This window comes from Meriones unguiculatus, chromosome 10 (assembly GCF_030254825.1).
Source record: "Meriones unguiculatus strain TT.TT164.6M chromosome 10, Bangor_MerUng_6.1, whole genome shotgun sequence".
Classification (NCBI taxonomy): Eukaryota; Metazoa; Chordata; class Mammalia; order Rodentia; family Muridae; genus Meriones; species Meriones unguiculatus.
In genome coordinates this window covers 105359660-105384778 of record NC_083358.1, presented here as the reverse complement: position 1 = coordinate 105384778, position 25119 = coordinate 105359660, and positions in this window count along the sequence as shown.

Sequence of the window (25119 nt, the reverse complement as noted above, 5' to 3'; positions counted from 1 at the left end):
ATGCCTGTGTGGGTGCATGTGTTTGTGTGTGCATGTGCATGTGTGTACCTGTGTGTTCCTGCACATGTGTATGCGTGTAATTTTACAGACAAGGAAAACTACTTCAATGAAACCAAATGACTTGTTTACTTAGCTAACTTGTGACAACAGAATTGAAATTCACATCTATTCATTTTATCTATCACTGCCACTATTCTGTAAATTCACATTCACGTTTCAACTTTACACAATCTGTAATTCTAAAAAGATTACAGTGAGGACAGGAGATGATTCATCACTCTGTTCAGTGTAGACACACAGGGCACATACATACATATGTATACACACACATACAAACATACACAGAGACAAGCAAAAAACTCATATGCATAAAATAAAAATGAGTACTTTAAAAAATTATAGTTGGAGACAATGGTATCACTTGGTTTTGCAGTGTTTTCTTTTAAACATTAAGCAATGTGTTCCGGGGGAGTTGCTTGCAGAGGTGTAGGCCTGGCTTGTGGTTTGGTGAGAAGGGAGGGGCAGGCACAGACCCACAGCTACCAGAGACACAGCACCTGGAGCAGAAGAGAATTTTGTGCCCACACATTGAGTGTCTGGCTTCCAGATGGATCTTGGGCACACATTCATTTTTATAATTTCCCCCTCCTCTTCATCTATTCATTTACCTCCCTCCCTGCACAGGAATTTAAGGATGGCTTTATTGTGCATTGCCTCATTTCTCCTTATTTTAGCCTTCTGTGTATTTCCCTTCAGCGACCAGCATTGGCAGACCATCCTTTGACTTGGAATCAAGGAGAAAAGGAAATCTAGCTGATTCACTCAGCACCATTCAGCCTGGATGCCTGGTAGTATCTACAGGTTAAGGGCAGAGGCTAGCTTGGTTAGTTAGAATAACAGTCACTAAAATCAATAAGGATGTTTGTGTATTGAACTATGGTTATCTCCGCAGTGATCTTCACAGAAAATAAGTGCACTTTGGAGCACACCACAGAACGGACAAGCTCCATTATGACAGACCAGAAAGCCCTTCTTAGTTTAAAACAAAACAAAACAAACAAACAAACAAACAGAAAAACCAACTCTATCTTACTTAAGGATCATGTCTCTGCAGATGTATATTTTTGTGTTTTTTTTATAAATACTTTTCAAGTATTATAAAAAGGATTTCAATGCTTTTCTCCAATGAAAACCTATCAACATGTTCAGAAAACAGCACCCATTTATTCACCAATCTTGGGTCACAGTTAATGAAGTTATAGACAAGGACTTCATCTACTATCATTTTTATTCCTCAGATAGCACATCCTAGACAGAGGGAGATACCTAAGTGCATCCCAGTACATCTCCGAGTGCATTCTATATTCTACTTTCTCCCTCTATCAAAAGGAAAAGTAGGGTTAGATATCTGCCTCTGTGTTTCCACACTGTAGGGATGGTAAGGGGTGACTAAAAGGTCAAGGAAGCGGTTCAGCTTTCTGTGATTTGATATCTGGTCCATGAACACACCATGTGTGTTTGAGGCAAAAATTCCAGAACTTAAATTGTGGCTAAAAGATTATGGAGTGGAGTGTGAATTGTTGTCTCTTCTTGTGTATAAATTGATAGAGGAAAGGACCATACCCCTGTCCTTCCTTCACCGTCCATATTATGGTAGACTGTCATAAAGACCATGTGTTCTTCCCATGAAAGAACATTATATATTTGCCCTGTTGTCAACATTTGCTACGTCACTGGGTTTGGCTAAGAAGTCATCCATGCTAGTTAGAACAAACATCATAAAGTCGATGGCACTAGATTCTTGTCTCTCTGGAATAAGACTAGAAATAACTTTGAAAATGAATGTTTCTTTAGCCCAAGTCTTAGAAAGCTGAAGAGGTGGGACTGAGCCTTGTTCGAAATACCCTGTTATAAAGAGCTGTACTTTTTTTTAGTTCAATATGGATGAGTATTAAGTATTTTTAGAATTTGGATCAATATAAATGGTATTAATCTGAAAATTCTAGGTTGTCTTTTTTTAAATTAAATGATGGGTGTTAGCAGTAGCAGTGTTTATTCCTGTTTTCAGAAGAACTAAAAGGCCATCTGAGCTTACTTAAAATGATGGATAAGTTGGTTATTGATATTTTTCCATGGGTAGGGGAGAATAAGGCCATTGTTTACAGGTCTAGAGCTTGCTTGGAATTCTCAGTGTCAGATAGCAGCAGAATTGTGTGAACTATGCCATGTAAATTGGAATAAAGAAGAATGCACTGGCATTCATGGAGCAAAAGCCACAGGGAATCCAGAGGGAAATGTACCCGAACAGTCTTTTTGGGATCTAGGTGCTGACTTCCCTGCTTGTCCCTCCGGCCTTTCTCATCCAGTGTAATGGGCTTTTCGACAAATAGTGAAACACTGCTGAGACTAACCCACATTTCAGAAAGTGAGTTACGGATGTCAAGGAAGGGATGGATGGATGAGGACAACCTCTCAGTCATACGTGAAGCTGGAAGTCAGAAGGTATGATGAATATGTGTTCTAACTTGGAAAGTACAAGGAACACCATAATGCTATCATAAAACCAGGAGGAAGCAAGCAAGTTTACACTTTAAAAGATGTAATAAAAATCATAAACTGACCTCATTAAAAAGGGGAGATGAAGACAGCACCAAAATGAAGGATGAAGAAAGGAACATGAATACTAACCCTAAAGAAATGACAAAGTATTAGAAAATTATAGCATGGAGAGATGTCTGTCAAAGAGTTAAGCAAATAATTTATGTAAGGCAAAGACATTTCAGGGACATTAACACTCAAAACTAATTGAACTAATCTGTGCACAGGGTACAGCTTAGTCCCGCACAGATATCAACACGGGTCCAGAGCACCTCTCAAAATCTTACCTGTTGTGTTTGCAGAAATTAGCTGCATGGTCATGAAGTTCACATAGAAAACTAAAAACAGGAACAGGAACGTGAAGTGGGAGGATCTGAACTTTCTAATGTCAAGGATTTGAACAGCTGCAGTTGCCAGGGAAGTATACTGATGGACAGATGGACATGTACTCTATTGTGAAAAAAGAGTCCCTGGAACCATTCTATCTGTAATCAGTTGATTTCAAACAAGAGTGCCAGGCAATCCACAGAGAACAAAGAGTCTTTTCATCAAATTATGCTGGGACAACTGGATTTCTCCACAGAAAGCAATAAAGTTAGATGTGGGAAGAACACCTACCTTAAATCTCTCTCAGAAAGATATAAGAATAAATCTCAATAGCCTTTAATTAAAAGATAGATGACACCAAAAGTAAGAAGAAAAAACATCAAAATTAAAAATGTTAATGGTGTGTGTGATGCCATTAAGAATGTCAAATGACAGTCTACAGAAATGGAGAGCACATTTGCTGTTTGTTAATCTGATGAGGGACTGCTATCCACAGTGCAATAAGAGTTCCTGGGGCTAAGGCTTTTATGCTTCTCAGGGATAAAGGGATATGCAACTTAGCATGCATGAGCCTCTGGGTTCATACAACACAGCTAAAGCGGGTAATTGCTCACATCTATATAAAGAATACAGATGGCCAAGGAGCACTCTCATTGAATGAAGCATTCAATACCATCAGTATCAGGACAAATTGAAGCCATAATGAGATATCGCTTCATGCAAACTAAGATAAAGAACTATTTTTACAATGACACATTAACAAGTGCTAGCAAAGATGTGGAGAATGTTTTTTCTTAAATTGTTAATTATGGATTCTAAATATCCCAGCAATTCCACCCCCAACATATTAAAGATATTTACTCACTCAAGAGCTTAGGGTACGCACAGTGTTCTTCCAATCTTGGGGGAATGGAAACAATAGAAATGTCCATCACCTCTTCAATAAATAAGTAAGATCAAAAGTCCAAGTAACAGGATGTTGTACAACAATGAGAAATAAAGTCCCAGTTCATGCTATGGCGTGGATGAATTTTTAAACAATGTGCTAATTGAAAAATCCGCTGACCAAAAACCATAAACTTGATATGAAATGTGCTAAAATAGATAAATATGCAAAGACAGGAATATTGATAGTTGCCTCAGACTCAGGTAGCGGGAAGGAGGAAAATGGGGCATCGCAGCTGATGGAAGGGTTTCGTCTCATGATAATGACAACATTCTAAACTAAGACTGATGTAATTTTCACCCAATCCTCTGAATACCATAAAACCACTGAATTGTATTCTTGCGCATATGAGTTTAAACTCTGTGAATTATGCATTTCAACAGTTACATTTTTCAAACATCAGATAAAATAATGATGATTGATGAGGTTGTCCACAACAGGGTCAAAACCACAGCACAATCATCACAAAAAATGGTAGAAGTGTATTCTGTGATGGAAATAGTTTGCCTGATCACGTGGTTTCTGACCACCACAACCAAAGCAGACTCTTAGTGCTAATAAAATACACAGAGCACAGTGTTTTGCTGAGTTCATATATGAATTCTGTTTGTGCCCAGACTGAGGTATTCTAAAATACCTCAACAACTAGAACTTAAACATGTATGTATATTTTTGTAGCTGAGCAGTTAGCTTCCCTGGTCTTCCAGAGATTCCTCTGCTCAGATGGCCGACAATGTCCACAGCCTCTAGAAACAGCCTCCCTTTGCCAACTGCCATCTTCCAGAAGCTGCCTGTTGCTCTCGGCCTTAAAGACTGTCTACTCACATCAGCCAGATACAACCAGCCCCTTGTATGGACAGACTTGGGCCCACTTGGACCCTAACTGTACAAGAGTGGGGAGCTTTGAGAGGCCTACATCCTGGGCCTGGGCTTTCAAAGGATGCCTGAGTGAAGGCAGTAGTAGCATGAAAATAAACGTCAGTGCTTGTGTGTCTGCTCAGTAAAAACATTGCCTTGTCCAGAACATCTCCCACGCTTCCTTTCCTCCCTCTTCTCTTTCATTTTCTGGCCTAGACACCTTGTTAATTAAAGATTAACACACCATTTAGCATGAGAAGAGTGTGGTCCAGGTCACAGATGAATAAATTAATACCTGAAACTTCACACTAAGATGAAAATCAAACCTGTCTGTTTTATTGCTGAAAGTTTCTGTGAGGGCTGGGCAGAGGAAATTGGTATCTCATTAAAAAAATGAGAAAGTGAAGCAGTGAGGAAACTGTGAGCTTACTAAATGTGGTGGGAAAGCCAACTTAATTATGGGTTTCCATTTGCAAACAAGAAGACATTTGTTATGAGTTCGGGATACTTTATCCCAAGCAAAACAAACAGCTAACGATATTATTTTTTTGTCTTTTTGAGCCAGTAGTGGCTCTGGGGTCTTGTTGCAAAATAAAGGTTTCACTGCGGGAAGTCAATTAGAACAGAGACTGCTGGCAAAGGGTCAGCTGCTTTCCCTTTCAGGGATTGATTTGAGAGCTGTGACCCAGCCTTCCACCTCGTCAGGATGGAAGCGGGATGCGGACAAGGGCTCCTTATTAGTACAAGGACCCGTATGTCTGGCCTGGCATTAAGGGGCCGTGCTGCATTTACCCAGGCAGATGCTGTATCTGAGGTTGCTGCTCCTCTGTAAAGGACCAGTTTCTTTTCTGAACGATGCAGATGTTAATGGTCTCAGGCTTGGGGCAGTGATTAGATGGATGCTACAGGAAGGAACATCTGGCAATGAGTCCAAGGAGTTGTACATTAGCAGTGACTGCTGCTTACAATGCATCCAAGGCATTACCACACTCAACTCTCCCAATATCCTCATATAGCTCAACTGCACTCTGAGAGGAGAGAGTGAACAAAATCAGTAAAGTCCAGGTCTATGTTACAGTTCCTCATGGAAAGTCATAAAGATAAAGATACAGTGAAAGCTACAGCAGTGTAAAAAATGAGGTGGGGTATGGTTAATAGCTGAAAGGACTATCTGTGCTGAAGGAATTTAGGAGGAAACAGAAACTTCTTCCGGTAGGGAAAGTGGCAGTGTCAGGTCTGGACATACCTACAGAAGACCCGGTGGAAATCCATGCGCTTATTTCTAAGCTGCACCCTGGACACTGAGTTTCCTCTTCCTCAGTTGCCATTAGCCATGACCAGAGGATTGAGAAACCATCTTCCCTTTAGACTCTGTAGTTTTTGAAAAAAATAATATCAGTGGGGTACTCATTAGTGACTGTAGAGTACTCTGTGAAAGCTGGGTTGGATTCCATGAAGAGAGCGTCAATTAAAAAGGTTTGGAGGACAGTGATAGTGTATCAAAACACCCACATATATTTGAAAGACTATGTTAAGTATTCCACTGTTAAATATGGAACATTAAAATTGCCACCTTACCTAATGAATTTAGTTAAATATCCATTGACTGTCCAATATTTTCTAAGTCTTAGGGCCCAAGAACTGGTTTCAGGTTCTATAATGGTAGCAGCACTCTGTCTGACTAAGTCTCTTACTAACAACAATTACAAACTTCACATAAAATATAGAAATCAACTTTATAAAGCACAAGAGAGCCACTAAAGGCAACCAGAAACTGAAGGGGCTTTGACTCTGGGTAGGAGTGGACCACCATGAGTGAGATTTTTATTTCTGAGTCTTTTCTTCTGAAAGAGTTTCCAAATGTGTGGTGTAAAGAAGCAACAGTTCAAACACAGGACTACCTTCTCAGTGACCTGAGAAAGCTACAGAGGAGAAACCCAAAATATGCTGGTGTCACGATGTGTGTGGCTGGCACGTTACAAAATAGAATCTCCTGAAAGCCTTGATTGACCAGTGAGCAATGCACGACCAGAGCAATGACCTAGGGGCAATAGTAACTGAAGTCTAATAACCCTGAGCGATGATTTCAGCAGCTTTTCACAGCTGATAGGGTTAGAACATGAATCCAGATAAAGGGATGGAATTGTTTTTAAAGCTATTGAAGGAGCATACTTCAGACATGAAGATTGTGTCCAGGGATTAAGGGCTTACCTAAGGGGAAAATGCATATCCATTAACAGGCCACTGTGAGATGAAGGTCATCCACTAGTAAGTTAGCTGACATAAGCTAATATATGGGTGTTAAACATCCCTCCTACTGCAAGCTTCTTTCCCCCACATCTGCTCACAAAGTTCTTTTCTAGAGTCCTGGCCTATATAGACTCTCACTACAACTTAGACACAGAAATCTGAAAAAGCAAAGTTAGTATTAATACATAAGAGAGAGCATGTGTTATTTGTCATCCTCAGCCTGGATGCCCTTATTTAGTATAATGTTTTCCAATTCCATCTACTTTCCTGTGAATTTCATATTTTATTTTTCTTTACATCTGAATAAAATTCCACTGTGTGTGCACCATAGTTCTGCCATGTATTCATTTGGGATTGTTAAGAAAGTTGGCATTTGGGGCATAGTACTCAAAAGAGTAGTGTGATGAAAGAAAAGACTTGAGAGATTTCCAGAGAGATTTCTGGAGCATATGACTACATACCAACCCGTATGTTCATAGATTGAAATACTGATTAGCAAATAAGAACATGTTCTGATAAAAGAAAAGGCCCAAACACTGTAAGTCCAACAACTCCAGAACGTTCTCTAGGTTAGTAATTACCTCAGTTCCCTAGTGCGTGTGAAGAAGCCTCATGGGATGGGAGTTGGGTAGCATCTTGGTCACTGTTCTATTGCTGTGAAGAGACACCAGGACCACAGCAACTCTTACAAAGGAAAACATTTCATTGAGGCTGGCTTACAGTTTCAGAGCTGTAGACCATTATCATGGTGGAAAGCATGGCAGCATGCAGGCAGATACGGTGCTGGAGAAGGAGCTGAGCTTCTCATCTGGATCTGCAGGTGGCAGGAAGAGAGTGACACTGGGCTTTTGAAACCTCAAAGCCCACTCCCAGTGATAGACTTCAGGCCACACCCACAACAAAGGCCACACTTAATCCTTCTCAGCTAGTGCCACTCCCTGATGATAAAGCGTTCTAATATATGAGCCTATGCGGATGATTTTTTTAATTCAGACCATCACCTGTAGAGACTGCACAAAAGGCCATCCATTCAAGGCAGTAAATGGCCTCTTGCACAAAGGCCAGTCCCCAAGACCCAGAATATTTTTAAAGACTTTAAAGTTGAACCCTGTGAGGTAGAACAAGGGGAGAAAAGAGAGAAGAACAGGAGTTAATATGATCAAAGTAATCCGGTAAATGTATGAAAGCAGCACAGGTAAATCTATTATCTTTCACAGTTAGCAAATACTAACAGTGTTTTTAAAATGAGTTTAAAATAAGGAAAGTAGAACCTCAAAAAAACATCAAATTTTCATTATTAGTCAAATTGTTACTGTGTGTATGTCATTTCTATCCAAATACGGTTTCTTGTTTCTTCCTCCCTTTCCCTACCTCTCCCTTCCTCTATGTTTCAGGATCAGTTTCATTAGATATTTCTAATCTAACCTTGTTAATGAATCTACCTTGATTTTATTAACTTTATTTTATATTCTTTCTATACCGCTAATTTATTTTCTGAATTGCCTCTTCTCTTCAGCTCTTTTTGTTTGTTTGTTTCATTCTTTAATTCTTATTTTTAAGTTGTATGTCAATACCTTACTCTCTGTCTTCTAATGTAAGCACCATCAATGCTATTCATCTTCCTCGAATCCTGTTTGAGCCCTGTCTTCCTAAACTTCATACAGTGCTATTATTTCTCCCCAGCACTGTTAGCATTTGCACTAAGGAATCTTCAGCCCATGTTTCTCATGGCAGCCTCCTTCTTCCCTCACGGCTGCCCTAAAATAAATGATGATGTGATGGTCTCTTCATATTCCTCTAGGAAAAGTTTCTGCCTGTATTAACTGCAGTTAAAGTTTCAAGTAAAGGAATGTTCAATAAGTCAAAGGCCACCTTCCATATCAAAACCTTGAGGCTTATTTAAGTAAGCCTGTAGAGCTAGCTGAGTGTTTGGGATATATATTAATGTGATTCAGTAATTTTATAGGGAAAAATCCTTTTATCAGCAGTTATAATGTCTTTCACAAGACGGGACACGGTGGTACATGCCTTTAGTCCCAGAAATCAGGGAGGCAGAGGCAGAGGGTTCTCTGTAATTTTGAGGCCAGCCTGGTCTACATAGCAAGTACAGGACAGCCAAGACTACACAGAGAAACCCTGTCTCAAAAATAAAATGTATGTCACAGAGAAAGAGCTAATACTTGAACTTTAAGTTTTTTAAAATCAAAACAACCCAAGTAGTAATTATGAATTAAAACCCATCAATGATGCTCAACCTTATTTCATAGTAGAATCATCTGTAAGCATTCCTTCCCATCCTATAACAATGAAATATATTTTGGGGGAGATTGAGCCATGTGTCAGTTTGTCCAAAACTTCTTTGAATGGTTTTAATTTATAGTTAGAGTTAAGGGCACCTGCTCTAAATTCGTTTAGTAAAGTCCCATTCTTTCTTCATTACCTTAATAAATCAGTTATCATGACCAAATGACATTTAAAGGGAATCCCCAAATATCAAGTAACTATTTAGAACTCAAATTTTGGAAGCTGTCAAGTCATCTATGTTAAGAGTTCATTGAAAAAATAGTTTAAAATTGCATGCATTTTACATTATTTTGATGTTTACACATACCAGACTTGTAATTATTCACCATTAAAATGTTACTTTAAAAAAGAAAGAAAAAAGGAAGGAGGGGAGGAGGAAGAGAGGAAGCAAGGAAGAAAGGAAGGAGGAAAGAAAGAAGGAAAGAAGGAATGAAGAAAAAAGGAAGGGAGGGAGGAAGGAAGGACGGAAAAAAGAAAGACAGGAAAAAAGGAAGGAAGGAAGGCAGGCTGTTTAGTGTGACTGCCTATGAGACTGTAATCCTCACTTTCCCAAAAAGGTTGAGTAGACTCCCCAAGTTTACACTACAGGAAACCGACAGCACTTTGGTAGGGCTGTGTAATTCTCACTTCCTCAGGGGAAGTTTTCCGGGCTCTCCAGGCTACCAGACTCTAAGCCGTAGTTGGCATACATGCCCTGCATGATGGACTCACATTAACTAAGAGGCAGAAGCAACCCTTTCCCTTGCCACCTGGAAACCAGGAACCTAGGACAAGCTGACGGCAAGCGCGTACTGCAGACGCTCACCAGGATGAGGCATGTGTTCCCACCCTCACCCTCTCCCTGAGAGCTGTAGAGGGAACCCCTGCTCAGTCTCAGGGGCCTGGACTTGTCAGGAACCCACCTCAAGGCTGTCTGTCTGGGGTGTTAAAGTTACCCAAAAGAATAAGCTGCCTCAGTCCCTCCACCCCTTGGACTCAGAATCTGGGACTTTATAAGTACCATTTGTTTCCCTGTAGTGTATTTTTAATATTTCTCATTCTTTTCAATTTCAATGACTGTGTGAATGATATCTCTATGGTGCTAATTACTAGTAATTATCGAATCTTTGTGAATTTAGAATACCAACAGTTTTATTTTTAACATCACAAAGGAGAAAAATGGTTTTGTATTTTATATTGCACCTCAATCCAAAACTTAATTAGTTCATTGAGTATGGGCAGATAACAAGGGACCAGTGACTTTAAATCTTAAATTTTAAGTAGTGGTTAAATTTTAAGTAGTATCACTTGATGCCAAACAGGATGATGCCTCGCTCTTAGTCAGGGCTAAGATGATAAATAAGTCCACACCTTGACCTGGTGGTCCCTCAATATGGAGTAACAACAGTCAGAGGCTTCAGTCTAGGTCAAAGAGATAAAAGTACAGTGGACACTGATGACTGTAACGTTACCCTGGGGCCTGACCTCCGTGCACCCTTCCTGTCAGTGCGTCTCTGTTTTCCTGAAAGAGGGCTGTTCTGGTGATTCTGCGTACCGGGCCTTCCAGCAGCTCTCCAGTCGGTCTCAATCCTGATGACAGTAATGAGTGTGTTCCATCAGCACCCAAGCCTTACATACAGCTGTTTTGTCTGAAATTTTCCAAGTTCAGGAGTTAGTAAATTATCCCTTCTCACAGGCCCCATCTCTCCTCTCAACTCCTTCCCTCTTCTGTTTGGAATAACTTTTATTTAGTGATTAGTGACGTCATTGAATCCATCAACACTAGTGAGAATTGCATCACTCTCTTGGGCATTCAGCAAAATCTGACCTGATGGAAAACAGCCTACCAAAGAAAACTCAGCCTGAAAAGCAGACAAGGTGGCAGGATGGCTAGGGCAGAGGTCAAGGCAAAGGCTAAAGCTGGAAGGGATCTGTGCAGAGGACATTCAGATCAATTCTAGCTCACTGTCAGACTATGAAGTGGAAATTTCCACAGCAAACAATATGTGATTCGAAGCTAGATTTCAAAGAAGAAATTGTGTCTATCCATTTAAAAAAAAAACATAATACTCTCATTTTTTTGTTTGTTCTCAACTCATGCTGAAAAGATTTCTGTGAACTTGGTCAAGAATTCAATTATACTGTTTTTTCCCCCATGAAAGCCTTAGTAATTTATGGGTCAGTAGGTGACTGACATAGGGTTCTTCTATCACTTGTGTAACTAAGGGTAGATAAGCAGTAAAGCATGATGTCTTTCCACGTTGGCAACTGTGTTCTTTTTTATTTTTATTTTTTAAATTAATTAGAGTTTATTTACTTTGTATCCCAGCTGTAGGCCCCTCCTTCATTCCCTCCCAATCCCATCCTCCCTCTCTTTTCTCCTCCCATGCCCCTCTCAAAGTCCACTGATAGGGGAGGGCTTCCTGCCCTTCCATCTGACCCTAGCCTATCAGGCCTCAACAGGACCAGCTGCATTGTCTTCTTCTATGGCCTGGTAAGGCTGCTCCCCTCTCACAGGGAGGTGATCAAAGAGCCAGCCACTGAGTTCATGTCAGAGACAGTCCCTGTTCCCCTTACTAGGCAACCCACTGGACATTGAGCTGCCATGGGCTATATCCGTGCAAGGGTTCTAGGTTATCTCTATGCCTGGTCCTTGGTTGGAGTATCAGTCTCAGAAAAGATCTCCTGTGCCCAGATTTCTTGGTTCTGTTGCTCTCCTTGTGGAGCTCCTGTCCCCTCCAGGTCTCTGTCTATCTCCCCTTTTTTCATAAGATTCCCTGTACTCTGCCCAAAGTTTGGCTATGAGCCTCAGCATCTGCACTGATACCCTGCTGGATAGAGTCTTTCAGAGGCCCTCTATGGTAGGCTCCTGTCTTGTTCCTTACCCTTAGTCATCAGGGAAATGCAAATCAAAATGACCCTGAGATTCACCTTACACCCATCAGAATGGCTAAGATCAAAAACTCAAGTGACAACATATACTGGAGAGGATGTGGAGAAAGGGGAACCCTCCTCTATTTCTGGTGGGAATGTAAACTTGTACAACCACTTTGGAAATCAATCTGGTGCTTTCTCAGACAATTAGGAATAGTGCTACCTCAAGTTCCAGCTATAATACTTCTAGGCATATATTCAAAATGTGTTCAAGTATACAACAAGAGCTCTACCATGTTCGTTCATAGCAGCTTTATTTGTAATAGCCAGAATCTGGAAAAAATCCAGATGTCACTCAATGGAGGAATGGATACAGAAATTGTGGTATACTTACACAGTAGAATACTACTCAGCAATTAAAATCAAGGAAATCATGAAAATTTCAGGCAAATGGTGGGAACTAGAGAAGATCATCCTGAGTGAGGTATTCCAAAAGCAGAAAGATACATATGCTATATACACTCTCTTATACGTGGATATTAGACATATAATATAGGATAATCATACTAAAATATGTACACCCAAAGAAGCTAAGCAAGACAGAGGACCCTGGGCAAGATGCTCAATCGTCACTCAGAAAGGCAAATGGGATGGACATTGAAAGATTTCTTTGTTTTTAATAGCTGAGTCATAATCCATTATGTAAATGTACCACAGTTTCTCTATCCATTCTTCAGTTGAGGGACATTTAGATTGTTTCCAGATTCTGGTTATTGTGAACGAAGCTGCTATGAACATAATTGAGTAAGCATCCTTGTTATATGATGGAGCATTTTTGAGTATATATCCAGGAGAAGTATAGCTGGGTCTTGAGGTAGAGCTATTCCCAATTTTCTGAGAAAATATTTTGGTATCTTTTTAATGTCTGTAGTAATTGATTCTTCAGCAATCATGTGATTTTTAGCCACACCTTTATGAAGATTTTTTATTTGTAATTATTTAAGAGTCCAGCAATAACACAATATCATCATTGACTTTGTCAAGTCATGGCATTTTAAACAAGACAAAAGGAAGTTTAAGTATAAAGAAAAGAGATAACTCGAACTTCATTAAAAATTCAATATATCTGCCATAGATGTCATTGACAGAAGCACTCTATGTTGAACAAGGAATTCCTACAGTTTGATGATATATGTGTAATCTACATTTTAAAAATGTAAACGACTGTTTCACAAAAGAAGACTTCAAAGTAGTCAATAAATATTATAAGCATTTAAAATTTAAATGCATGTTAAACTACAATGAGCTGTCCTATGTATTCACCAGAATGGCTAATATGTTTAGATGCATTATAGGGCAACTGAATGTGACTGTTATTGCAAAGATTATAAATTAGTACAACCATATAAAGAAGCTGGATTCTACTAAAGCTATTTATTTTAGTCACACAATTCCAATCCTTGATACATACCCAATGAAGTTTCCACATGTAAAAAAAAAAATAAATAAATGAACAAATGTCAAAATCAAGAAATGCATACATTTTGATAAGAAAATATGCACCATCAAAGTGTAACAGCAAAGTAATCCATAAGCTACATGCAACATCAACAAAGTTCACAGACATGATACTGAGCCAAATAAATAAAGCTATTTAGGTTGATATACCAAAAATCCAGAATGCATGGTTTGTAAACAATTAAAGCATTTCTTACAGAACTGATGCCTGGGAAGTCCAATGTCAGGTAAGGGTATATCTGATGTCTCACAAGAGCATCCTTCTCAGTTGATAGACAGTTTTCTTCTAACTTTGTCTATGTCAGTAATTAAGAGGCTGTTGCAAGGACATTGGAGCCCATTTACGAGAGCTGTACCTCAGCACTTAATAATCTTTCCACTGATACCAGCATACAAGACTCTGGAGAAGAAACAAACGTTTGGTCTACAACAATGGTATTTCAATTTAGAATAGAAGTTATTCTGAGGACAGGAAACAGGCAGGGGAGAACTTTTTGGGCATGTGCATCTTATAAAACTATTTCAAACTTGTCTCTGTACGTTATAGCACATTTTCCTGTGTTTCTATTATAATTAGTGGAAAGGTTGAAAATATGCATAACAAAATAATTAAAGCAGTCATGGATTTGAGAGGTAGTGAGGTATGGGGTAATGCAGGAGGAGTTGGAGGGAGTAGAATCGATAAAATATAGTACCTGCACATGAAATCCTTAACAAATATAAAAATTAACCTAAAAGTTACAAAGATAAACAAGAAATGATCATTCATGCTGCATTTTCTATTAAAACTAATTAGGAATAAGAATTACAGGAAGATCAAAATAATCAGACTATTAAACACTTTTGTTGCATAGATGCCTAAAATGGGCAAGCTTGGATGCAGGCTGAGTCGACTGCCAAGCTCTGCCAAGACAGGATAAACAAGACCGAGAACTGTCTCGTCACCTTTTATTTTTTGGAAGTTGCTAGTCTGCATTTCCTGTTTACTCAGATAATTTACTTTATTACTTCTCAAGTCTCTGATGGGACTGAAGACCAGTTATAGTTTTACAATTAAGCTTAATTGTTTAGAAGTTAAAAAGATATTTTAAGATCTAGATAGATGTTTTCAGGTTGACAGACATAAGATATGATAAAGAGTAATTTAGGTACAAAACTTTAGACTCACCAAGATAGGGTAAATAATATTTTCTTCAAGGTTCCCAAATACCTTTAGATTAGACATTATATATTTAAGTCTTACCTATTGGTTTTTATACTTGTTTCATAATTGTTCTTACTGTACATAGTTCTAAAAATAGCCTTTTATTAGACAAAATTGGGGAATTATAACAGCATGGTCTAATGCTTTGTATTTGATTTTTAATTATAATCTGCTTGCTGTCTGTTACAAGCAGACTATCATGTACCCCAAGTAATGCTGTATAACTTTGTCCCACTGTTTGACCAATAGAAGGCCAACACCTGGGCAGGGCAGAAATGAGGTAGTTGTGGCAGAGGTTCAAGGGCTTTGGGGACAAAAGGATCTTGGAAGTGAGAGACGGGTTCCAGAAGAAAGAAGGAGGGAGTCAAGATGGGTTACTGTGAAGAGAAGCACATGGTTGTATCAGCACAGATGGAGGAAAGTAGCTCATATGAAGAGAGTTAGCAAGCATTTTGGGATTGTGCATGGGAGGTAACCCAGACAGAAATGATTAAAGCAGATGGCATGGGATGGAGGCTGGGAGATAAAGGTAGCTTAGAGGGTTAATATCTGCCCAGTTCCAGGTAAAATGAGGTTATAATAAAATACAGCAGGTGCCTATGTCTTTTATTGATTATGATAGTTGACTAGATAATATTGATAGAATAACTATAGGGCTAATAATAAACATTATTAATCCATACTTTTATTATCCACAACACACAGAGATTTTCCCCTTTTACTAGTTTCTTCATTATCCTTTAATGTGGAAGAACAGCCAATTCATTCAATTTTACATTTCAGTTCCTTTCAGCATATTCTGAGGAAGTCTTCCCCCACTCTCCAACTTGAGACTATTTCCTCTCAGTTTTGGACACAGATGTAAGCAGACAATTTTTATGCTGAAAAGATATCCAGGCAGAAGCTCTTTGGAGCAATGGAATGCAAAACCAAAGCTCTTTCTCCCCGTTAGTCACCATAGCCCCACCCTCCACCCCCACCTCGCCTACCCCCATGCCATATGTTTCTGAAGGACCAACTGAAAATGGAGCTGCGGAGGAGAGAGAACATGGAGGCGTAAAAGGCCGTCCGCATCTAGTGCCTTCGGTGTGTGGATGATTGACACCTCTGAGGCTCTGTAACCTGCAGAGCTGTGTCTAGCTGGACTTGCAGAGCGCTCTCCAAATTTCCATATGCTCTTGAAACCACTTTAAACCTATGATCAAAATTATCCTTTAAATCACAGCATATTGTGCGTGTGTGTGTGTGTGTGTGTGTGTGTGTGTGTGTGTGTGTGTGTAACTGCCGAAAGTAAAGAAAACTGAGAAAAATATTAAATGTCTGCATTAAGCAATGTCATCATAAGGCTGGTAGAGCGCTTACTTCCGTTATCTAGCATGTGCAATGCCATGGGTTCAATTCTCAGCTCTAAAAAAAAGCAAAGCTGGGAGCAAGTTATTTTATTTTAGTCGTTATTGGATTTATTTATTTATTTTAATTACTTTTTTGTTTATATGTATGGTGTGTACATGGGGACTGGGGTGGTGAGCGTATGGGTCAGAAGACTGCTTTTGGGAATCAGTCCTTTTTCCAATCGGTGGGTTTTGGCAATGGAATTCAGGTCACCAGTCAGGGCAGCAACTGCCTTTACCCACTGAGCCACTGTCCTGCCCTCCTGAAGTTTCTACATTAATTGATTAATCGGAAAGTGTCACTTAGAAAACATGTGAATGTGATTATTAGAAGGACAGCTAGGAGATAAAAACATGCAAATAATTTCTTCAGCTCAGTGTTTCCCCTAAACTCTCAGAAACAGGAAGTTGGACAGACAGACAGCACTGAGGAACCACAGGACAATGCATGAAATTGAGGGAAAGATACTTCCCTCACTAGGGATTCAAAACTAACCACTCTGAATATCAAGAAGCTTCCTAATCCCACCCGCCTCCAGTCCATCTAAAACTCTGAGCTACAGCTCACCACAGAAGAGCCAGGGAAGAAAAGATATTTTATTTAAGCCTGTTGTTGACGTTTGAGGTATAAATTACTTTAGCCTCTCCCCCTTAGGATGAAAAATATAGTCCAAATGTGGATCAATATGATCATGGTTTAAAATTGGAAGTTAGTACTCACTCTCAAAAGATGACCCCCAAGGAATCTAACTTGGAAAACAAAGTTGAAACTCAGCACCAAGGAGTGTTGAGTTCCTGCTACTTCTCCAATTTCGATCTTGGAATTAGCTTGACTGGAGTCTGTAGGAAAGATGAGGAGTAGCAAAGTCAGCCGTAAGAATGGGAAAAGCAAGAGTGCCTGGCCTCATGCAAATATCTAGGGATGCACAAGCACGGGGAAAGCAGAAGTTACCACCTCTAGAGTTCTCTTGGAAAAACACACTGGAGTAGAGTTGGACAGAAAATGCTACAGGGAGGTAAAAACATGAAAGCAAGAGGAAGAAGCAGAACGGAGGGTGGTGTGTGCCACTCCATAACACAAAATGAAGCATGTTTCTTTGAGCCCAGCAGAGAGCTCAGAAGCACAGAGCATCTGTAGGAAAGGGCTCTGCTTTAGAAAGAAGCTGAAGCTCCTCAAACCACCATTTTCTGATGCTGGCTGGTGCCACTTCCAAACCAGTAGGATCTCAGCTCCAAAGCTGAGAGACGCTCTAAGGCAGTGAAAAGAACCGTCAGTTACTTAAACATGCACTGTTAAGGATAGCGGCCCTTACAATAATTGCAACTGATTCAGCCTTTTACATTAGCAAAAGTTTAGATATTTTTTTAAATTTAATTTTATTTTTTTATTATTAGTTACATTTTATTAACTTTGTATCCCAGCTGTATCCTACTCACTTATTCCTTCCCAATCCCACCCTCCCTGCCTCATCTCCTCCCTGCCCCTTTCCAAGTCCACTGATGGGGGGGGACCTCCTCCCCTTTCATCTGATCCTGTTTTATCAGGTATCTTCAGGACTGGCTGCAAAGCCCTCCTCTGTGGCCTAGCAGGACTGCTCCTCCCTTGGGGGGTGGGGAGGTCAAAGAGCCTGCCATTGAGTTCCTGTCAGAAATAGTCCCTGTTCCCCTTACTATGGGAAACCAATTGGTTCCTGAGCTATAGATATTTAAAGCATACAAAATGGAAAGGTTTTATGATTTGATTTGATTTCAGTTGTTTGTGTGTGTGTGTGTGTGTGTGTGTGTGCTCGCATGTCTATGGACACATGCACATATGAGTGAAGGTGTCTGAGGAGGCCAGAAGAAAGCATCCAGACGATGGAGCAAGAGTTACAGGCAGTTGTGAGCCACCTGAAAGTAGCTAATGATGGGAACCAAACTCTGGCCTTCGGCAATGCACGCTTCTCAACTGCCGAATCCACTCTATGGTCCCCAACGAGGTATTCTGAGATTGTTAAAAGTCTGCATCAAGCTAAATCCCAGGTGCTACTTCTACCCCACCCCTCTCGTGTGTGTGTGTGTGTGTGTGTGTGTGTGTGTGTGTGTGTGTGTGCTTAAAATCTACTTTCTTAGCCGTCTATAAGCATAGAGCTTTTGGAATTCACTATGATGACCAGGCTGTTTAGTTGTTCTATTGGTGTCACTTTGCCCTCACGTGCCTGATGGGTTTCTTTGAAAAGCTGTCACACAGTGAGGACTGGACATCATTGGTTCTGTTGTAGCTAGTGTGGGATTTTAGAGGTGGCTGTATCTAAGCTGACCAGTTAGTGGGAGTTTATGGTATTCGATTCATGCAGTCTTCATCTCTGACTACTTCCTATGCACACCCATCACTCCAGCACAGGTCAACCATTTTCTTCAGGGAGTCTCTCAGTGTCTAAAGAAAGTCCATGTCAATGTTCGCACCCATAATTTTTCTGCCTAAATATTCTGATTGTAACTCTTTTTATGAAAGGTCCTACCATCCAAATGAGCCAATTGAGTCTTACTTTGTCTTCTTCATCATTTCAATCCAGTATTTTACCTTAAAAATATTTATAAAATATATCTTCTTTTCTTCAGGAAAGTGGGGATACGGTTTTAAACTCACTAACTCAACAAAATTATCAAGTTTGTACTCATCTATTTAAAAACTTATTTTCCTGCCCAACTCAAGTAGATTGCTCAGAGGCCATGCTCCACTCCCCACTCTGTTGGACGTGATATCTTCAAAGCATAGGAAAAGGGTTAGCTCACCCTCTTTATTCTCTCTTGAGTCTCCTCTTTGTCTCTGGTGTTATCTGATTGTTCTTGCCTTGCTCCTGAGCATTGCATGGCAATATCCTAAGGTATCAGTGGTTGAACATATGTTTTTAGGGACCGATGCTTTATCCTCAGTTCCCACCAATCCTGGGCAGCAGAGGTTACGTCACTGTGCTCCTTAAACAAATTGGACCCTCGGCTTCTTGTGATATGGGGAAGACATGGAGCTGAATTGCACAAAGTATTTGTAGCTATCCCCTGATCATCTTGCTCACACGTCTGAACCAGAGGCTGAACGTCACTGATTTTACAAGTGGGGCCCTTTGTCATGAGGCATAAAATACTGTCTGCCTGAGCCCTCAGAAGTGTGTCTGTTAAGCCTGCTCTCTGTCCATCTCTGACTCCCTTACTGATGTGAATCCTCCTCCCAAAACTCCTCTCCCCAAAGTTCAAGTACGTACACAGGGAAGAGTAAACAATTGAGATGACTCTGGGAACTCTGTCTTTTCCCCTGCCAGCCTCTATTGGAAAAAGATTTCCTCTGCCCTGTGCATTATTGATAATGACAAAACTCAGTATTCCAATATCAAGGATTTATGATTTGAAGTTTAGAAAGCCTTTGTTCCTCAAGCCCAACACTGAAGATTAGTCACTCCTTGGGGACTAAACAGTGAAGTTTGAGATGGGAGTTGGAAAATGGCCTATTTCTATTTTCTGTTCTGCTTCAATTATGTTTCTAATTGGAAAGTCGCTTAATGCAATATACATACATATATATATCACACCAATAAAATGCCACCATTCATGCCAGAGGTTTTCCAGTTCCCTGAACTCACCAGATATAAACTTCTCTGACTTGCTCTTTCCCAAAAGAACAATTTGCATGTGCATGGGCTTTCTTGCCTTTTGCCTTTAGACTGGAGTCTTGTCAACAGGGGCACAGGCGGTTAGGTTGGAGGTTAGAGGTAAGACATTTACCCGTCCAGCTCCCAGCCTGCTTATACAGAAAGTTGAAGCTCCTGCCCACTCAAGAGCAATCACAGATTCAACCTCCTTCTCAGCAGCAGCAGCAACTCCCCCACTCCGCCCCCGGCCCCGGACATAGCTTCAGGTGGAGGGATTAGATAAGATCTCTCCTCTCAGAGTGTGATCGAAAATCTCTTTATTCCTCTTAAAGTTTTAGATGGACAGTCCGTTAAAGTTTCCTCCGTTACTCCTGGAAACACAACATTCGCCTCCTTCAGGAGCTCCACTAACAGAGCTATTATGCCTACATGATTTAACATCGACGCAATTTATTCCTTGAATGGTATCTTGAGCCGCTTGGCCCCATGGGTTTCTTAGTCTGCTGCTCTAAGGGTCCAGAGCTGCCTGGCCTCAGCTCCTAGAATAGCTCCATAAAGGCAATGATTCAGATTCTTAAAAATCTTTATCTCTCCCCTTCCATGGTGAATGAGGATACACGAAGTACTACTGCCTGAGAATCTGTTTAGTCCTTTAGCTGCTGTTTGAGACCCTATGGACATTGCCATAAGACGGAAGTTATTTTTATATGGAATCTACATGCACCAGACAACTAACAATTTTTCCACTATTTGCAATTTTTAAAATGTGTGTACCTGGTTAGTTAACTGTCCTGGACCTGCCCCTCCTGAACAAACCTATTATAACCACACCCCAAGGGGACAGTATAAGGCAAAGCTGCAGACAAACTAAAATCTGAAAGTGTGGAATCAATAGTTAAATAATAGTCACTTGCTAGGGCTATCTCAGAAGAATAGAGTGCTACCAACTAGATGACTCACATGCCCCCAGATCTCAGGGCAGCTGTGGAAATACAGCAGCTACCTCTGGCTTCACTGGTGTGTGCTTTGTGGGCATCTGTGCGTCCTCTTCAGCCAGTATGTCACCTTGACTTCATAGTAGTTCTGCCAGGAAGCAGAATGATTTATCTTTCTTCCATATTTGAGAGATACAATAATACCCTCGTGACTCCAGGGTCTGTGCTTTTTCATTTTTCAGCAGCCTTTATCTTTTTTTCTTTTAACAACAAAATAACCCCGCTTCTTCCTACACAGATGGAAATGCAGGCTGGTCCTATGAAAAAGATCTAAATCACGTGTTCTCTCACGATCTTGTGATAGCTGTGGCTAACCTTCCTATGACTTTAGTCTATGACAGTTTTGCAGCACTGAAGTCATTTCACACATAAAACTTTGTGACCTAGAATTTAGCATTGGAGTGATCTTGGAGTTCTTCACATTTATGTAGTCATGTGGTGGTTTTGGTCCCCCCCTGTGAAATTGGTTGTAAAACTGTTACATGGAGAATCATCTTTATGGGAAAGAAAACAATCCCTGAGTGTAACAGACACTTCTGTATATGTCACGGAGAAACTGTCCTTAGGCCTGGCATACACAGCTCACCCTCCTTGCTTAGTTCTCATAATCATGCTTGCTTTGTTTTCTCAGGGCCTTGTACATGCTAGGCTGAGGCTCTACTCTACTACTGAGCTGTGACCTAATCCATCTATTTATTTATTTATTTGTTTTGGGGTTTTCAAGACAAGCTTTCTCTGTATAACCTTGGCTGTCCTCAACTTGCTTTGCAGACCATGCTGGCCTCAAACTCACAGAGATCTGCCTGCCACTGCTTCTCTAAGGACTGGGATTACAGGCATGTGCCATCTTGCCTAGCTCTTTCTTTTTAAGATTTATTTATTTACACACATGAGCACAAGCCTGCATGACAGAAAATGGCATCAGATCACATTATAGATGGTTGTGAACCACCATGTGGTGCTGGGAATTGAATTCAGGACCTCTGAAATAGCAGACAGTGTTCTTAACTACTGGGCCATTTCTCCAGGCCTGCCTAGCTCTTCCTTAATCTAAGTAAATCCCGATGCTTCTTCAGCCTCATCTTCTCAGGGAGAGGTGCTAAATATTGATGAGTCTGATACAGAAGCAAGCCAAATAAAGAAAATGTGCCCTTTAATGGGAACAATTGTGATGGGAAACTCATGCCTGGGAAAGCACAGCTCTGTCTAGTCAAACTTACCTGTGGAAAACACCAATCTAAAAGCAGGTGAGAGTGGCAGCCAACTCTTTTAATTGACTAGGAGAAACCAGGAATCACCTCCACCCTTTTCTAAGCCGAAGACCCCAGTATTCACTCTGTTAGCCAGTTCTTTGGATTTGTATATGACAGCTTTCAAATGACACAAACGGTCACTTGAGTGGGTGGTTTACTCATGTGAGCTATGAGCTTTGATTTGTTACCAAATACACAATGCGGACCTATTTGATAACTACACCAGCTGTCTTTACTTTAAGGCCAGGACTTACACAAACACACAAACACACACACACACACACACACACACACACATACTAGTGGAGAAAAGAACAGAAGATAAAAGGAAAGGGCACTTCAAGAGGCTCCACCCATAGATCTGAGTTTGAAAAGGACCTGGAAGGCTCTGGCAGTGGATTGCCAGGTGTTATGGAGGAAGAACATCAGGAGGAAGGCATGGTGACCACAACAGCCTTTCCTTCATGGGGATAAGGCCTGGAAGGAAGAACCTGCCATGGTGACTTTTTTTCTCCTTCGATGAATTTGTATTTTGAAGGAAAGGAAAGAAAGCAAGGAAGGGAAAAAGGAAGGAATGAAAGAGAAGACAGGAAGAAATGAAAGGAAAAAGGAGGAAAAGACAGACTTCACTAGCCATGAGGAGTCAGGCTTTTTCATGCTTACAAGAGCTAATTAGAAGTTTATTCTTGACAGAAGAGCTTCATCTGTGGATGAAACAGAAAGCTTTCCTAGGGAGTGGCTGGAAGGTTCAGCCATGGCCCAGGGCCCAGACCACTGGGCAGGGGCGTTTCCTGTTGGGAGAAGGAGCCACATTCCCCGTTATTTGCGACAGCTTGAGGACCCACAGGCTGCCTGCAATGTGCAGACTGCATAATTTAGCATGAAGGTTGCCAGCAATTTTTGGCCTGAGCTTTATGACTGGTTTTCATTTAGCAGCAATTTCATTTTTTCCCAGGACAATTCATATTTTAATGAAGAAAAATTCAGTGACCTTTAGTCAACTTGGCAAGTGAGAAGGTGGGTGACAGTGGTCCAGAAAAATCATGACTGAGTCTACTGTCCCCATTAAATGCCCGAGAGCAGCCATCAAGCAGTTAATTCTCTTGTGGCTGGAGAGGACACCTTGTCCTGAAGAGATGACAATGGTTCATGCTCATCCAATCAAGCACTTTGAAAGCAACTGTGGCTCTAGAGAGGCCAGCCCCAGCTGACAAAGGAAGCAACATTACAGAACTGGGGCCAGTCCTTATTCATTTGCCAAATAACACCCAACACAATCTCTCAGGGTGCCTAAGCACCGGAAGGCCAGCCACATAATTAAGTAATTCCAATACACAATGAATCGGGTCTATATGCCACACTTCCACGCATGAGGAGCCTTACAGTTCTGAGCAGGCTCTCATCTGTTGCCTACCCAACTTCCAACAAAATATTTGCGTCAGTACCTTGGGGGGGGGGGGTGTTTTCCCAGACACACGGGGTTTTATTCACCATCCAGATGTAAACCCATACTTGGATAACAGACACTTCTCAGGCCGACACCATGGCAACTTCACACTTAACGACAGTCTCTCCATCCTGGCAATGCCCTGTGAACCTGAAGAAAGGGAAGGAGCAGAGAAAATATCCAATTACTTTTCAGCTTTTGTTTCTTCAGACTTCAACGTGGACCCAGCCCTATTGGCTTTATGCTCTGTGGACGAAGAGGAGGAACAGATGAGATTCTAGCTCCAGGAACAATGGGGGGCCACTACCGAGTGAGCACAGCTGTGCCCCTATACACAGTCTGGAAAGGGATGCCCCAGCCTTCTGTTACTTTCCAAATCCAGTAAGTGGTTCTGGCTCAGTCCTCTTTGTCCTGCGCCTTGGTTATTCACCTGCATTTTTTTAGTTATTTCTTTTTTTATTATTTTTCTTTTTATTAATTATAGTTTATTCACTTTGTATACCCCCTGTAGTTCCCTCCCTCCTCCCCTCCCAATTCCACCCTTCCTCCGTCTTCGTCTTCCTTACCTATGCCCCTCGCCCAGTCCACTGATAGTGGAGGACCTCCTCCTCTTACCTCTGATCCTAGTCTATCAGGTCTCATCAGGAATGGCTGCATTGTCTTCCTCTGTAGCCTGGTAAGGCTGCACCCCCTTCAGGGGGAGGTGATCAAAGAGCAGGCCAATCAGTTCCTGTCAGAGACAGTCCCTGTCCCCACTACTATGGAATCCACTTGGACACTGAGCTGCCATGGGCTACCTCTATGCAGGGGTTCTAGGCCATCTCCATGAGTGGTCCTTGGCTGGCGTATCAGTCTCAGAAAAGACCCCTGTGCCCAGACTTTTTGGATCTGTTGCTCTCCTTGTGGAGCTCCTGTCCTTTCCAGGTCTTACTATCTCCCACTTCTTTCATAAAATTCCCTGCACTCTGCCCAAAGTTTGGCTATGAGTCTCAGCATTTGCTTTAATACCCTGCAGGGTAGAGCCTTTCAGAGGCCCTCTGTTATAGGTTCCTGTGCTGCTCCCTGTACAATGAAATATGATCATATGTACCTCCCATCTTTCCCCTCAAAACATTTCCACAGCCCCAGAACATATATCTCTTATGTTTTTCTCTTATTTTTTTGACCATCTATTAACTCCAACTACTGCTTCCCAATGTGAATGAGCATGGAGTCATCACTGGAACATGGAAAAATTATCACTAGATAATAGAGAATAGAGAATAGGTCTTCTCTGTTCCAACAACTGTGCATTGCCAACAGGTAGTGAGTATGGGGTAGGCCTGAAAATCATCTATCTATCTATCTATCTATCTATCTATCTATCTATCTATGCCACATGATGTATGTGGCATTTTGGCTAGCTTGCCCTTACAAAGGTCTTTTGCAGGTAACCACAGCTCCTGTGAATTCATGAATGTGGTAGCCAGGCCATTCCCAGAAGCTATGATGTTACAGCATCCCTCCCCATTCTTTGGACCTCACAAATTGTTATTCCCCTTCCACAATG